Source organism: Suncus etruscus, chromosome 15 (assembly GCF_024139225.1).
Source record: "Suncus etruscus isolate mSunEtr1 chromosome 15, mSunEtr1.pri.cur, whole genome shotgun sequence".
NCBI lineage: Eukaryota > Metazoa > Chordata > Mammalia > Eulipotyphla > Soricidae > Suncus > Suncus etruscus.
The window spans coordinates 83,143,945-83,159,590 of NC_064862.1; positions in this window are offsets into that span (position 1 = coordinate 83,143,945).

Here is a 15,646-nt window from a genome sequence, read left to right on the forward strand (position 1 = left end):
GGGCCTTTGTGAGCAATGCAGGGCACCCCCCGCCTTCTGCCCCCCGCCGGCCAGGGTGATGAAAGTGCCGTGAAATGTACCGTGTCACCGCACGGTGTCACCGAGGTCCGTGACTGCGACCGTGACGGGCCCCGTTAGGGGGAGAAAGGAAGGAGGGGACGAGTGTGTGAACACACGGTGCTGTAGAGAGGGTATCCCAGCAGCGCTGAGCCATCCCTGAGGTTCTTGGGCCCTGACACACACCCCCACACCCCACCACCCCCAAATGGCAGGTGGAAGGTCTGGAAGGAACAGCCAGAAGTCTGTGTTGTCCTGGCACAGGGCCTGAGAGTCAGAGGCAGCGAGAGAGTCTCCCCTACAGCACATTGCTTAATTAACTCTGGAGATGGGAGGCTCACTACCTATTCTGATGTTTGGACAAGATTTCCTGGGTCAGAAAAAAAGTACAGGGACTGGAGAGATAACACAATGGTAGGGCATTTGCCTTGCAAGCAGCCAATCCAGGACAGACAGTGGTTCGAATCCTGGCATCCCATATGGTCCTCCGTGCCTGGTAGGAGTGATTTCTGAGTGAAGAGCCAGGAGTAACCCCTGAGCGCTGCCAGGTGTGACCCAAAAACCAATAAATAAATAAATAAATAAATAAATAAATAAATAAATAAATAAATAAATAAAACAAAAGAGTACAGTGGTATTTGCCTTGTATGCAGCCAACCTGGGTTTGACCCCTGGCACCATATGAGGTTCTCTGAGCATAACTAGGAGCCAGAAATAGTGGTTTCCCTAACCCAAAATAAAATAGATAGAAATCCCTTGTATGACACTGCAAGGAAGGTGCAAGGAAGGCAGATTTAGTAAAAGCTGGTTTATTGAAGGCCCTGAGATGGAGTTTGGTTGTAGGGCATTTGCCCTGGGTTCAATCCCTGGCACTGCTTAACTAAACCATTCCTTGTAAGCTGGATCCCTGAGCACTAATACTGTCCCCCTTACAAAAAATAAACAAAGGAAGGTTGAATGGTATGTCCCAAAGACACCTGATATAATGAGTTTGATTGAGCATCCTGTCTGTGTCACTCTGTCTGACTTGACTTTTCTATGGAAAAGGCCTGAAGGGCTTCTTAGAGGAGGTATTTTCTTTTCTTTTTCTTTTCCCTTGGTTTTTGACTATACCCAGCGGCGCTCAGGGGCTACTCCTGACTCTGAGCTCAGAAATCGCTCCTGACAGGCTTGGGGGACCACATGAGATGCTGGGAATCGAACCTGGATCCATCCCGGGTTATCCGCATGTAAGGCAAATGCCCTACCGCTGTGTTATCACTCTGGCCCCTGGAGGAGACATTTTCTGAGATGAGCGAGAAGGAAGGGTAGGTGCTAAGACAGAGGGTCTTAGGGTGACTGAAGATTTTGAGGGACCCCATGAGATTGCAGGAGGAGAAGCCCCAGAGGATCTGACACTGGCTGTGACCCAGGGGGACCCACAGGTGGACCAGGCAAGGTGGGTCCCCTGCACATGAGGAGAAGGAACTCAGGACAGACACATTGACACTGCTGATGGAAACTTCAAGAAGTTTTCTTCACCTAGTCTCCCTCATTTACTTGGAGGGCATCCCCAATGGTGCTCAGGGCTGACTCCTGGCTCTGTGGTCAGGGTTCAATCCTGGGGGTGCTCAGAGGACCCTATGGGATGTCTGGGATTGAACCTGGGTTGGCTGCCTAGAAAGCAAATGTCTTTTTTTGCTGTATTATATCTTCAGCCCCAGCCCCTTGTTTCTTTCTTCTATTTTTGTGGTCACACCCTGCAGAGATATTCAAGAGCTACTGCCAGGAGCTCAGGGGTGCTTGGGGGGACCCTGCAGTGCTGAGGATCGAAATTGGGTCTCCTACATGAAAACCTGAGTTTGTCCCTGGCCCCCTGGGACTCTATTCCTCTGTCTGGTAGAGAGACCCGGAACTCTCTGGCCAGGAGGGCTGTCCCCACCACCCCAAGAAAGCACCACGAACATTAGGGTCCTGATGTTGTTCTGGGGGTGCCTCTAGCTGGGGGGTACAAGTGGGGAAACTGAGGCTAAGCAGGATATCTGCTGGTCCCCAAGACTCTTCTGTGGCTGCCTTTTGGGGATCCCCCTCCTTCCCAAGTTTTCTACCCATCCAGCTGCGGGGATTGAAATTCTGGGGCGCACGCAGAAAAATCCATAATGCATTGTTTAGACAGATGCCTTTAAACTGCTCAGCGGGGGGGTGGTGGCTGGGAGGGGACGCCTCGGAAGGTCACCCTTGTTTTTGGCACAAAGGTCAGCGCAGACAGTTGCCAAGGCAACGGCCAGCTTAGCGGGCGACAGGGGAGGCTGGTAGAGAACGGGATGCCTTGTACCCAGATGTGCCCACCAGGGGTACAGATGCAGTTGGGGGGGCTCTAGGGAAGGGTCCTGGGCAGAGTGAGGTGCCTCATGGGGGTCCTGAGAAGCAACAGGAGATAGATCCCTGCCCTGTCTCTGGGCAGACAGCACTGGGTTTGGGGTTTGTTATGAGGACTGGGACCCCCACCCCTGGCATAAACAGCCAACCCCAAGACACACAACCAACCCCATGGCAGTGGGCAAAGAAAACCCAGAAAAGCCTGATTTTCCCCCTTTTATAGGGGGTCCAGCAAGGGGTTGGATCCAGGTGTAACTGGGGTTACAGCCTCTCAGGCATCCCCTTACCAGTACCCCACCACCCCCACCCTATTGTGGGGGGGGAAACCAAGGTTATTTTGCATCCCAGAGATACAGCCTCCCTCCAGAGGAAATTTAGAAAATGTGAAATAAATAAATTTCTCCATGGGAGGGTAGGGGAACTCCAGTGGTTCTCAGGGTTTACTCCTGGCTCTGTGCTCAGGAATTACTCCTAGCAGTGCTCAAGAGACCATATGGGGGGCCAGAGAGATAGCATGGAGGAAAGGCGTTTGCCTTTCATGCAGAAGGTCATTGGTTTGAATCCCGGCGTCCCATATGGTCCCCCGTGCCTGCCAGGAGCAATTTCTGAGCATGGAGCCAAGAATAACCCCTGAGCACTGCCGGGTATGACCCAAAAACCACACACACACACACACACACACACACACACACACACACACACACAAAAAGAGACCATATGGAATGTCAAAGATCCAATACTGGTCAGTCTCATGCAATGCAAGTGCCCTTCTGCTATACTATTGCTCCGGTCCCTCAACATTAAAAAAAAAAAATTGGTGGGGGGGGATTTGGGCCACATCTGCAAGTGCTAAGGGTTTACACCTGGCTCTGTAGGCAAAAATTACTCTTGGGGTGCCGGAGAGACAGCACAGTGGTAGGACAGTTACATGCTGCCAACTCTGGTGGTTCGATTCCTAGCATCCCTGAACCTGCCAGGGGCGATTTGTTTTTCCTTTTCTTTTCTTTTTTTTTTAGATGGGATATCAGGATTCGAACCACCGCCCTTCTGCATGAAAGGCAAACGCCTTACTTTCATGCCATCTCTCTGGCCCCTCCAGGGGCAATTTCTGAGCGCAAAGCCAGTAGTAACCCCTGAGCGCTGCCAGGTGTGACCCCCCAAAAAATTACTCTTGGCAGGCTTGGGCAATCATATAGGATGCCAGGGTTTGAACCCAGGTCCTACAAGTGCAAGGCAAAATCCTACTATATGAACATATACCTCTCTGTGCATATTGAAACTGGATATAATATATCCATTTTTCAACATTCTTTCAAACAGAAAGGACATTTTCAAATTTTTTTTGGAGAGGGAAGGGATAGGTTTTAGATCCCACCTGCTGGTGCTCAGGGCTTACTTCTGATTCTGTGCTCAGGGATCACTCCTGGTAGTGCTCAGGGTGCCACACATGGTTCTGGGGATATAGAAACCATCTGGCATCCCCTGTAGAGAGATTTAGACCGAATACATTGTACATTTATCTCTTCTTTTTGTTTTTGTTTTTGGGCTAAATGCAATGATGCTCAGGGGTTACTCCTGGCTATGCACTCAGAAATCACTCCTGACTTGGGGGACCATATGGGATGCCGGGGATTGAACCCAGACCCATCCTAGGGTCAGCCACGTGCAAGGCAAATACCCAACTCCTGTGCTATCACTCAGGCCCACATTTACCTCTTCTCTCTCTCTCTCTTTTTTTTTTTTTTTTTTTTTTGGTGTTTGGTTTTTGGGCCATACCCAGCAGTGATCAGAGGTTACTCCTGGCTGTCTGCTCAGAAATAGCTCCTGGCAGGCATGGGTGACCATATGGGATGCCGGGATTCAAACCAACCACCTTAGGTCCTAGATCAGCTGCTTGCAAAGCAAACGCCACTGTGCTATCTCTCCGGCCCCTTATCTCTTCTTCTCTGTGATTTAAACTGGATATAATATACCCATTTCCTTGCACTCTTTCAAAGCTCATACAATGTAGCCATCCTATAAATATAAATATTACTTTCACTTCCATCTTACAGAGATTTCATCTGGGGCCAGAGCAGGGCCACAAGTGGTAGGGTGTTTGCCTTGCATGCACTGACCTTGGACGGACCAAGGTTCGATCCCCTAGCATCCCATATGGTCCTCCAAGCCAGGAGCCATTTCTGAGTGCAGAGAGCTAGGAGTAACCCCTGAGCCTCACCGGATGTGGCCTGAGAGAGAGAGAGAGAGAGAGAGAGAGAGAGAGAGAGAGAGAGAGAGAGAGAGAGAGAGAGAGAGATTTCATCTGATACAGAGAATGTCTTTCATACAGAATACATATTAACAAACATGACTTTTTGCTTGTTTTGGCGGGGGCACATCCAGAGGTTACTCCTGCTCTGCAAGCAGGAAAAATTCATGGCAAAGCTCAGAGGACTCTAAGGGATGCTGGAGAGTGAACCTGAGTCCTCCACGTGCAAAGCTGTGTGTTTTCACTCTGTTGTATTATCACTCCAGCTTTTCTTTCTTTTCTTTTTTTTTTTTTTTTTGGTTTTTGGGTCACACCCGGCGGTGCTCAGGGGTTACTCCTGGCTGTCTGCTCAGAAATAGCTCCTGGCAGGCACAGGGACCATATGGGACACCGGGATTCGAACCAACCACCTTTGGTCCTGGATTGGCTGCTTGCAAGGCAAACGCCGCTGTGCTATCTCTCCGGGCCCTCTTTCTTTTCTTTTTGTTTTCTTTTTGGGCCACACCTGGCGGCGTTCAGGGGTTCCTTCTGCCTCTGTGCTCAGAAATCACTCCTGGCAGGCACAGGGGACCACATGGGATGCCGGGATTCAAACCACCAATCTTCCGGGATCAGCTGCATGCAAGGCAAACACCCTACCGCTATGCTATCTCTCCAGCCCTCACTCCAGCTTTCTTTGGATATTTCTGGGTGAAAACATTAGGGGGATGCAGCTGGAGAGACAGCACGGTGGAGAAGGCATTAATTAGCCTTACTTGTGGCCAATCTGGGTTCAACCAAGTACCCCCAAAGTCTCACCAGGAGTGATCCCTGAGTATAGAACCAGGAGTCATCATGAGGTGTGGCCCCTTGAGCACAAAATAAATTAAAATGAAATGAAAATAAGATCTGTCATTGCTGGGCAGTGCTGGCCAGCCTGTGTTGAGGGCTTTTAACGGGGTGACCTGACCTCCAGGGTCCCCTGAGGACTCAAATGTATTGATCCCCCACTTGTCACCAGCTCCAGCGCGGGTCATGCAGGGGCAGCGCTGAGTCCTGTCCCGACAGGGAATTAGTGTTCGAGCCAGACGTGTGGGAGCGTGGGGTCAGCCTGACAACTGCCCCCTGACCTCTCATCACCCTGTGCCTGAGCTGCCAGGTTGGCTTAGGCTCATCGGAGTGTTAAAAAACACAGAGGGGCCGGAGCAGTGGCACGGAGCGGTAAGGCATCTGTCTGCCTTGCCGGCGCTAGCCTAGGTGGACAGCGGTTTGATCCCCCGGCGTCCCATATGGTCTTCCAAGCCAGGAGCAATTTCTGAGCGCATAGCCAGGAGTAACCCCTGAGCGTCACCTGGTGTGGCTCCCCCCACCCAAAAAAAAAAAAAAAAACAGAGGTGCCAGAGCAATAGTGCAGCTGTAGGATGTTTGTCTTGCAAGCAGCTGGCCCAGGACGGACCGCAGTTCGATTCCCAGGTGTCCCATATGGTCCCTCAAGCCAGGAGCAACTTCTGAGAGCAGAGCCCTTGAGCATCATTCAGTGTGGCCCAAAAAACAATCAACCCACCCCCCAAAAAAGAAACACAGACAGGGGCCAGAGTGATAGTACAGCGGCAGTTTTTTTGCTTGCAAAGCAGCCAATCCGGGTGCAGAGCCAGAAGTAACCCCTAAGTTCTGCTGTGTGTGGCCCAAAAACCAAACCAAACCAAACCAAAAAGACATAAACAACCCCCTCTCCCCAAATTTTAAGTACAAGTTTGCACTGAAATGCAATGCCAAAAACCTGTGGCAGTTTCTGTTTTCTTGGTTTTTTTTTTTTTTTGGCCACACCCGTTTGATGTTCAGAGGTTACTCCTGGCTAAACGCTATGAAATTGCCCTTGGCTTGCTGGGGGGGACCATATGGGATGCCAGGGGATCGAACCGCGGTCCTTTCCTTGACTAGCGCTTGCAAGGCAGACACCTTACCTCTAGCGCCACCTCGCCAGCCCCCTAAACCTATGTTTTTGTTTTTGTTTTTATTTTGGGGGGGGCACACCCGTCGGTGCTCAGGGGTTACTCCTGGCTGTCTGCTCAGAAATAGCTCCTGGTAGGCACGGGGGACCATATGGGACACCAGGATTTGAACCAATAAACCTATGTTTTAACTGCAAAATTAGGGGGTCGTCTTATACACCCAGTCGTCTTATACGCTGGCAAATACAGTAAGTACCTTGCTGGCTGTTCTATCTCTTTGGCTTCTGTTCTTGTTTTCTTAGTTTTAGAGCCAAACTGCCAGTGCTCAGGGCTTACTCCTGAATCTGTTCTCAAGGATCACTCCTGGTGGGGCTTAGGGGACCCTTATGTGGTACTGAGGATTCAGTAGTGCAGTCTGGGTGCAAGGCAAGTGCCTTAACTATCACTGTTGATTTGCTCTGTAACCACACAGGATAGTGCTCAGAGCTTACTCCTGGCTCTGCATTCAGACAGTAGGGCTCAAGAGACCATATGAGGTACTGGGGTATTGTATATGTAAACATTTCCATGGGATTATTATGTTACTGATCCTACCCTGATCTGTGATTGTGCCCTACCCTAGGGTGTGACCTGGCATTCTGCTCCCACCCTAGGGTGGTACCTGATTCTGCTCCCACCTTAGGGTGGTACCTGATTCTGATGTATTAAAGCAAGAGTCTGTGGAAGTCTGGGGCTTTTTTCCAGGGGCTGATTCTGAGGCTTTTGGCTTCAGCCTTAAGCACGGAATAAAGCTGTTACCTTCAGAAGCCTGACTGCCTGTTAGCTTTCTTCCCGCCACATTGACCTCAGAACCACCGGCTGAACAGGGTAGCAGACGCATGGTCTAAGCTGGAGGAGAAAGACCTCATCCTCCATCCCTCCATCAATCAACCCCATCAAGGGTTGTTCTGCAACACTGGGGATCAAACTCAAGTCTGGGGGCCGGGCGGTGGCGCTAAAGGTAAGGTGCCTGCCTTGCCTGCGCTAGCCTTGGACTGACCGAGGTTCGATCCCCCGGTGTCCCATATGGTCCCCCAAGCCAGGAGCAACTTCTGAGCACATAGCCAGGAGTAACCCCTGAGTGTTACTGGGTGTGGCCCAAAAACCAAAAAAAAAAAAGAAAAAAAAAAAAAAAAAAACTCAAGTCTGCCATATGGAAGGCAAGTGCCTTATAGAACCTAAATCTTTTTGTTTGTTTGTTTGTTTTTAGCCACACCCAGCATTGCTTAGGGATAACTTCTGGGTCTGTGCTCAGAAGACCCTGTGGGATCCTGGGGCTAGAACCCAGATTTGCTATGTGCAAGGTAAATGCCCTCCCACTGTCCTATGGCTCCAGCCCCTGGGCTGAGTATATTTTATCAAGTGTGTGTCACATGTATGTTCTCTCCTATATGTGCCTTATGCAAGCATGTTACACACATTGAACATGCATGCTCAATGTACACATGTGATAGGACTGAGTGTTAGAAGAATGGGGACTTGCCTACACAATGCTGACCCCGGTCTAAATTCCAGCGCCTCAAAAGGTTTCCCCAAGCCTTGCCAGTTGTGATCCTTGAGCACAAGCTAGGAGTCAGTTCTAACCTTGTCACATGGGGCCTCAAAACAAACAAACAAATACACAAAAAACGGGGGGGGGGCAGAGCAATAGCACAGTGGTAGAGCATTTGCTTTGCACACCTTGGACAGACTCTGGTTTAATTCCTAGCATCCCATATTGTTCCCCTGAGCCTGCCAGGAACGACTTACCGGGTGTGACCAAAAAACCAAAAAATGAGAGAGAGAGAGAGAGAGAGAGAGAGAGAGAGAGAGAGAGAGAGAGAGAGAGAGAGAGAGAGAGAGAGAGAGAGAGAGAGAGAATTTGTAAGAAAAGCTTATCTCGGGGCCTGGAGAGATAGCATGGAGGTAAGGCATTTGCCTTTCATGCAGAAGGTCGGTAGTTTGAATCCCAACATCCCATATGGTCCCCTGAGCCTGCCAGGAGTGATTTCTGAGCATAGAGCCAGGAGTAACCCCTGAGTGCTGCCAGGTGTGACCCGAAAACCAAAACCAAAAACCAAAAAATATATATATAATATATATATACCCACAGAAAAGCTTATCTCTCTTCCACTTCCTTCCTCTCCTTTCTCTGGCTCCCCCACCCCCACCCCTGCCCAAATGCCCTGCCCTTGAGCCCTTAAAATACTCTCTTCAGGGCCCGGAGAGATAGCACAGCGGCGCTTGCCTTGCAAGCAGCCGATCCAGGACCAAGGGTGGTTGGTTCGAATCCCGGTGTCCCAGATGGTCCCCCGTGCCTGCCAGGAGCTATTTCTGAGCAGACAGCCAGGAGTAACCCCTGAGCACCGCCGGGTGTGGCCCAAAAACCAAAAAAAAAAAAAAAAAATACTCTCTTCATAGGCCAGAGCAGTGACACAAGTGATAAGGCATCTGCCTTGTCCGTGCTAGCCTAGGACGGACCGGACCGTGGTTCTATCCCCCGCAATTCATAGGGTCCCCCAAGCCAGGAGTGATGTCTGAGAACATAACCAGGAGTAACCCCTGAGCGTCACTGGGTGTGACCCAAAAACCAAAAAACAAAAATAAAAACCCTCTCTTCAAACCCCTAATCTTTTTGTTGTTGCTGTTGCTTGCTTGTTTGTTTAGGACACACTTGTTGGTGCTCACTCCTGACTGTGCTCTGGTGGGATTTAGGGGACCCTATGGGATGCTGGGGATCAATCCTAGGTTTGCACATGCAAGACAAATGCCCTCCCCATCACTCTGGATCTCTCCAAATCTTGTAAGGAACCCCAGGGTGCAGAAGGATCTCTGACCAGTCATCTGTGGGGTGGACAGGCACTGCTGGGTACCAGGAATAGTGTGTTAGAAGGACCAAGGCAGAGAGTGGGGTCCATGGCCCTGAATCCCTCTTGGTTCCGGTTCTCCCCCAAATCGGGGGGACAGGAAAGCAAAGAGCTGCTGACCCGGGAGTGCGGGGCTCTGGGGAACAAAGACAGCTGTCATCCCCTTGTTTTCTGCAGTCTATGGGTCCCCGTGGGACACACGGCCTGAGAGCGTCTCTGGGTCAGCTGCCTTTGTCCAGGCTCCGTGTGGCCTTTTGGGGGGACAATAGGCAGCCCCGTCCTTCCCACTGCTGGACAAGGCCGCTTCACAGTTCTCTGTCAGTGGCCTTCACACTGCACGGGGGGCGGGGAAGGTTCTGGCATGTGAGGGTTGGGTTGGGGGGTTTGGGGATTATGGGGAGCCAGAAGGGAGCCCTGTCCTCTGCAAAAACCCCAAATACCCCTTCACATCCAGCCTCAATGCAACACTTGTCTTGTTTGTTTTTTGTGGATTTGGGGCTACACCTGGCAGTGCTCAGGGCTGAGGCTCTGTGCTCAGGGGTCACTCCTGGTTGGGTTTGGGGGATCCTATGGGGGTGCTGGGAATTGAGCTCAAATTGGCTCCATGCAAGGCAAACACCTTCTGGCCCCTATTATCTCTAATAATAATGACCCCCATTATCTCTCTGGCCCCTTTTATGGTTTGTTTTTGCGCCACCAGTGCTCAGGGGTTACTCCTGGCTCTGTGCTGAGGAATCACTCCTGGAGAGCTTGGGTGACCCTATGAGATGCCGGGAATCGAACCCAGGTGGGTTTTGTGCAAGGCAAACACCCTCCCTGCTGTGCTCTTTTTCAGGCTTCTTCCTTCCTTCCTTCCTTCCTTCCTTCCTTCCTTCCTTCCTTCCTTCCTTCCTTCCTTCCTTCCTTCCTTCCTTCCTTCCTTCCTTCCTTCCTTCCTTCCTTCCTTCCTTCCTTCCTTCCTTCCTTCCTTCTCTCTCTCTTTTTTTGGCTTTTGGTCTGCACCTGGTGGCACTCAAGGGTTACTCCTGGGTCTCTGCTCAGAAATTGCTCCTGGCAGGTACAGGGACCATATGGGATGCCGAGATTCGAACCACCGTTGGTCCTTGGTCAGCGCTTGAAAGGCAAACTCCCTACTGCTATGCTATCTCTTCAGCCCAACCTTTTTTCTTTTTTTTTTTTTTTTTTTTTGGTTTTTGGGCCACACCCAGCGGTGCTCAGGGGTTACTCCTGGCTGTCTGCTCAGAAATAGCTCCTGGCAGGCACGGGGGACCATATGGGACACCGGGATTCGAACCAACCACCTTTGGTCCTGGATCGGCTGCTTGCAAGGCAAACGCCGCTGTGCTATCTCTCCGGGCCCCCTTTTTTCTTTTTTAATTTTTGGGCCACATCTGGCAATGCTTAGGGGTTACTTTTTTTTTTTTTGGTTTTTGGTTTTTGGATCACACCCAGCAGCGTTCATAGGTTACTCCTGGCTCTGTGCTCAGAAATCACTCCTGGCAGGCCCAGGGGACCATATGGGATGCCGGGATTGGAACCACCATTGGTTGCAAGGCAAACGCCCTCCCACTATGCTATCTCTTCCACCCCAAGGGGTTACTCTGGACTGTACTCAAGGGTCACTGGCTTTAGAGTATGCTATGGGGTGCTGGGGTGCTTGATTGTATGCAAAGCAAGTACCTTAACCCTTAACCCTTGTATTAGCTCTCTGTTCTCCTTTTTTTTGTTTGTTTGTTTGTTTAGGTCCACACTCCATGGCTTTCAGGGGTTATTTCTGGCTCTGTGCTCAGAAATCACTCCTGGCAGGCTCATGGGACCCCGTGGAATGCCGGGAATCAAACCCAGTCAGCCACATATAAGGCAAACGCCCTACCCTCTGTGCTATCTCTTCGGAGGCCTCCTCTTTTAAAAAAATTTTTAGGCCACACCCAGTAGCACTCAGCAGTTACTCCTGGCTCTGCACTTAAGTATCTCTCCAGGCAGTGTTAGGGGAAACCTATGGGATGCTGGGGACCAAACTCCAGATCATCTGCGTGCAAGGCAGGTGCTATCCCCACTGTTCAATCATTCCGGTCGTACTCTGGCCCCTTTTCTTTGTCTGGGGGGCTACCTGTGCAGCGGCCGGGGACCCCCCAAAAGCTATTTCCCATGAGTCTCTGCCACCTGGGCCTTAAGGTGTGCTGTTGCTCCATTCTGTAGCAAAGGGTCCCCCAGGCTTTCCCAGACATGTTTGAGGGTTCCAGGGCTGCACCCAGCAATACTCAGGAGGCTTCCAAGGTCATGTTTGGGGGTGTTGTTGGTCTTTCCAGTGGTGCCAGGAAACCCTTTGTTCTGGTGCATGTATGGCTTGACCTTCACCTTGTGCTCTCTGCCTACGGGGGTGTGGGGGTACTACTGGAAAGGGGCACAGCCAACAAACAGCCTGGTGTTCTCCAGGTCTGAAAGAGTTGCGGAGCCCAGAGCCATGAATAAAACAGGAGTTGATCCATCTCCCGCCCCCACCGTGAATGGGGGTGCAGAAACATCAGAACCGCAGTTCCCAGGGCGGCCCCCGCCCCCAGATCGATTTATTCCCGCCCGCTAATGGCCTCTCAGCCGCCTCCTCGCTGCTGCGACTGACCCAAGATATGCATTAGGTGCCCCCTGCAGCCCCCCCAGACCAGAGGAGGCGAGGCTGCTTCCTCCTGTGGGAGGGTGGGGGTCTGACTGGAGTTCCCCAGGGGAGTTGAGGAGGCGCAGGAAGGCTGGAGGGAGGACTGGCCTGCAAAACACCTGATTCTATGGGAGCCCTGATTATTTCCGGGGGTCACACCCCCTTAATTTGGCCTCAGCTGGGCAGCAGATGGTTGGGGCAGTGGGGCAGTGGCTACCCCCACCCCAAAAGAACATAGCCTTCCTGTTCAGGACTTCCTGGGCACACCCTTTAGCTCAGGGGGTGCTTGAGGGGCCCCCAGCTCCTGGGGATTCCTGAGGATGTTTCCTCTTATCACCTCCTGCTAAATGTCAACCTTTTCCCAGGCTGTGGAAATGTCAGTTGTCTTTTTTGTTTGGTCTAGTTTTGGGGTCACACCCAGCAGTGCTCAGGGCTTGCTCCTGGCTCGGCACTCAGGCATCATTCTTGGCAGTGTCCGGGGGACCCTTTGGGGTGCCAGGGATGAAACCCAAGTCAGCCGCACGCAAGGTAAGTGCCTTCCCCACTGCCCTATCACTCCTGCAGCTAAAATGTCAGTTGTCTCTGAGCAGCCTTGGCCTCTGTCTGGGACAGTCAGCTGAGTGTTCCCCAAGTCCTGCCTGTGCTTTGAAGATTCCCCATCCTTGTTTGGGGGTTCTGGTGGAAGCAGGGATTCAACCCTAAGAACCTTGGGAGAGTGCTCTGAATCACAAGTTTCTTTCTTTCTTTCTTTCTTTCTTTCTTTCTTTCTTTCTTTCTTTCTTTCTTTCTTTCTTTCTTTCTTTCTTTCTTTCTTTCTTTCTTTCTTTCTTTCTTTCTTTCTTTCTTTCTTTCTTTCTTTCTTTCTTTCTTGTTTTGGGGTCACACCCAGCAACGCTCAGAAGTGTCTCCTGGCTTTACACTCAGAAATTGCTCCTGGCAGGCTCGGGGGACCATATGGGATGCCAGGATTCAAACCATTGTCCTTCTGCATGCAAGGCAAACGCCCTACCTTCATGCTATCTCTCCGGCCCCACAAGTTTCTTCTTTTGTTTTTGAGATTATTACACCCAGTGATGTTCAGAGATTATCTACACTCAGGAATCACTTGTGGAGGGGCTCAGGGGACCCTATGGGATACTGGGGACCACACCCGGGTCAGCAGAGTGCAAGGCAAGTCCCTCCCCCACTCATCCCTACATCCCCCTATGCTTTTTCTCAGGCCATCCCTATAACTATTATGGAGGGGAGAACTTCTGTATTTGTGTTCAGAACAAATTTGGTATTTGGGACCAGAACACCCAATGATTCTCAGCCCAACTGTGTAGACCAGAGCAACTGGGGCCCACCGAAGTGAAACCTAGTGCTGTTTTGGGGGGCACAAGGTGCCAGGATGGAACCCAGAACCTTCTACACACCAGACCAATGCTTTCAGCCCCTAGCTGTTTTCCAATCCATCTCTCATGTATCATAATTATCATTTTTGTTTGGGCCACACCTGGCAGTGCTCAGGGGACCACATGAAATGCTGGGATTGGCCTGATCAACCAAGTGCAAGATTTCCCTTCTGTACTATTGCTCCTGCCAGATTTCATTTCTTTAAAATGTTTGCCTACATCCAGGGTTACTCCTGGCTTTGTGTTCAGAAATTATTCCTGTTAGGCATCCTATGGGATGCCAGGGATCAAACCTGGGTCAGTTGCATGCATGACAAATGCGCTACCCATTATACTAGCTTTCTGGCCCCTCATCTTTTCTTTCATTCTTTTGTTTGTTTGTTTTTGTTTTTGGGTCACACCCAGCAGTGCTCTGGAGTTACTCCTGGCTCTACACTCAGAAATCGCTCCTGGCTGGCTCAGGGACCATATGGGATGCTAGGATTCAAACCACCATCCATCCTGGATTGGCTGCTTGCAAGGCAAATGCCTTACTGTTGTGCTATCTCTTCAGCCCCTCCTCATCTTTTCTTTCTTTCTTTCTTTCTTTCTTTCTTTCTTTCTTTCTTTCTTTCTTTCTTTCTTTCTTTCTTTCTTTCTTTCTTTCTTTCTTTCTTTCTTTCTTTCTTTCTTTCTTTCTTTCTTTCTTTCTTTCTTTCTTTCCTTCCGTTTTTGGGTCACACCTGGCAGCACTCAGGGGTTACTCCTGGCTCTATACGCAGGTCCCCTTGGCAGGCACGGGGACCATATGGGTTACCAGAATTTGAACCACTGTCCTTCTGCATGCAAGGCAAATGCCTTACCTCCAAGCTATCTCTCCGGCCCCTCCTTATTTTTTCTTAAAGCCAAGCCATTCGGGGCCGGGCGGTGGCGCTGGAGGTAAGGTGCCTGCCTTGCCTGCGCTAGCCTAGGACGGACCGCGGTTCGATCCCCCGGCGTCCCATATGGTCCCCCAAGCCAGGAGCGACTTCTGAGCGCATAGCCAGGAGTAACCCCTGAGCGTCAAATGGGTGTGGCCCAAAAACCAAAAAAAAAAAAAAAAAGCCAAGCCATTCATTTATTTATTCATTCATTCATTCATTCATTCATTTATTTATTGTTTTGGGGCCACACCTGGCAAAGCTCAGGGGTTTCTCTTAGCTCTGTGCTCAGAAATCACGCCTGGCAGGCATGTGGGACCATATGGGATGCCAGAGATCAAATCAGGGTTGACTGTGTGACCCACTGTGCTATCATTGGGGGGAACTGTTATTTCTTGAGATCCCCCAAAGTTCCCAACTGCAGGAATGAGGATGTTTAGATGATCATCAAATGGGGAGGGGGACCCATATTTAAGAGACCTTTCATAGCCTGGATCCAATCCCAGAGGGAGAAGGCATGGCTTAGGGTTTCTGAAAAAGTGGGCAGGGGGTAGGTAAGGGGCCAATTTGGGGACTTGAAGACAGAATGAATCCAGGGATTGGAGCCATAGCACAACAGGGAGGGCATTTGTCTTGCACGCACCCAACCCAGATTCAAGCCCCTGAATTTCATAGGGTCCCCTGAGCACAGCCAGGAGTGATCCCTGAGTGTAGATCCCTTTGCATTGCTGAATATCCCCCACTCCCCAATACAGAATTTCAGAGACTGAGATTGTTAGTCCAGGGCTCAAGTGCTTTCTGGTATGCAGCTAACCCCAATATTCTTTTATTTATCCTTTTTTGGGGCCATATTCAGTGGTGCTCAGAGATTACTCCTGGTTCTGCACTCAGGAATCACTCCTAGCAGTACGTAGGTGGCCATAATAGATGCCAAGGCAAGCACCCTCTCTGTTATACTATTGCTCTGGCCCCCAAGACCCCAATATTCATCTCTAGCACCCTATAGAGTCTGGCAAGCATAGCCAGGAATGATCCCTGAATGCAGAACTAGGAGTAACCCCCTGAGCACTGCTGGATGTAGCCCCAATTTTTCTCAAATTTTGTCCCAAAAGGGCAAAATCCCAATGCTCCAAAGTGTGCCTCTGGAGGTGGGGAGAGAAGATGGCATGTGCATGTTTAGTAAAAATCTGGGTGCATGAGGTAGGTGCAGGGAGGGCATTT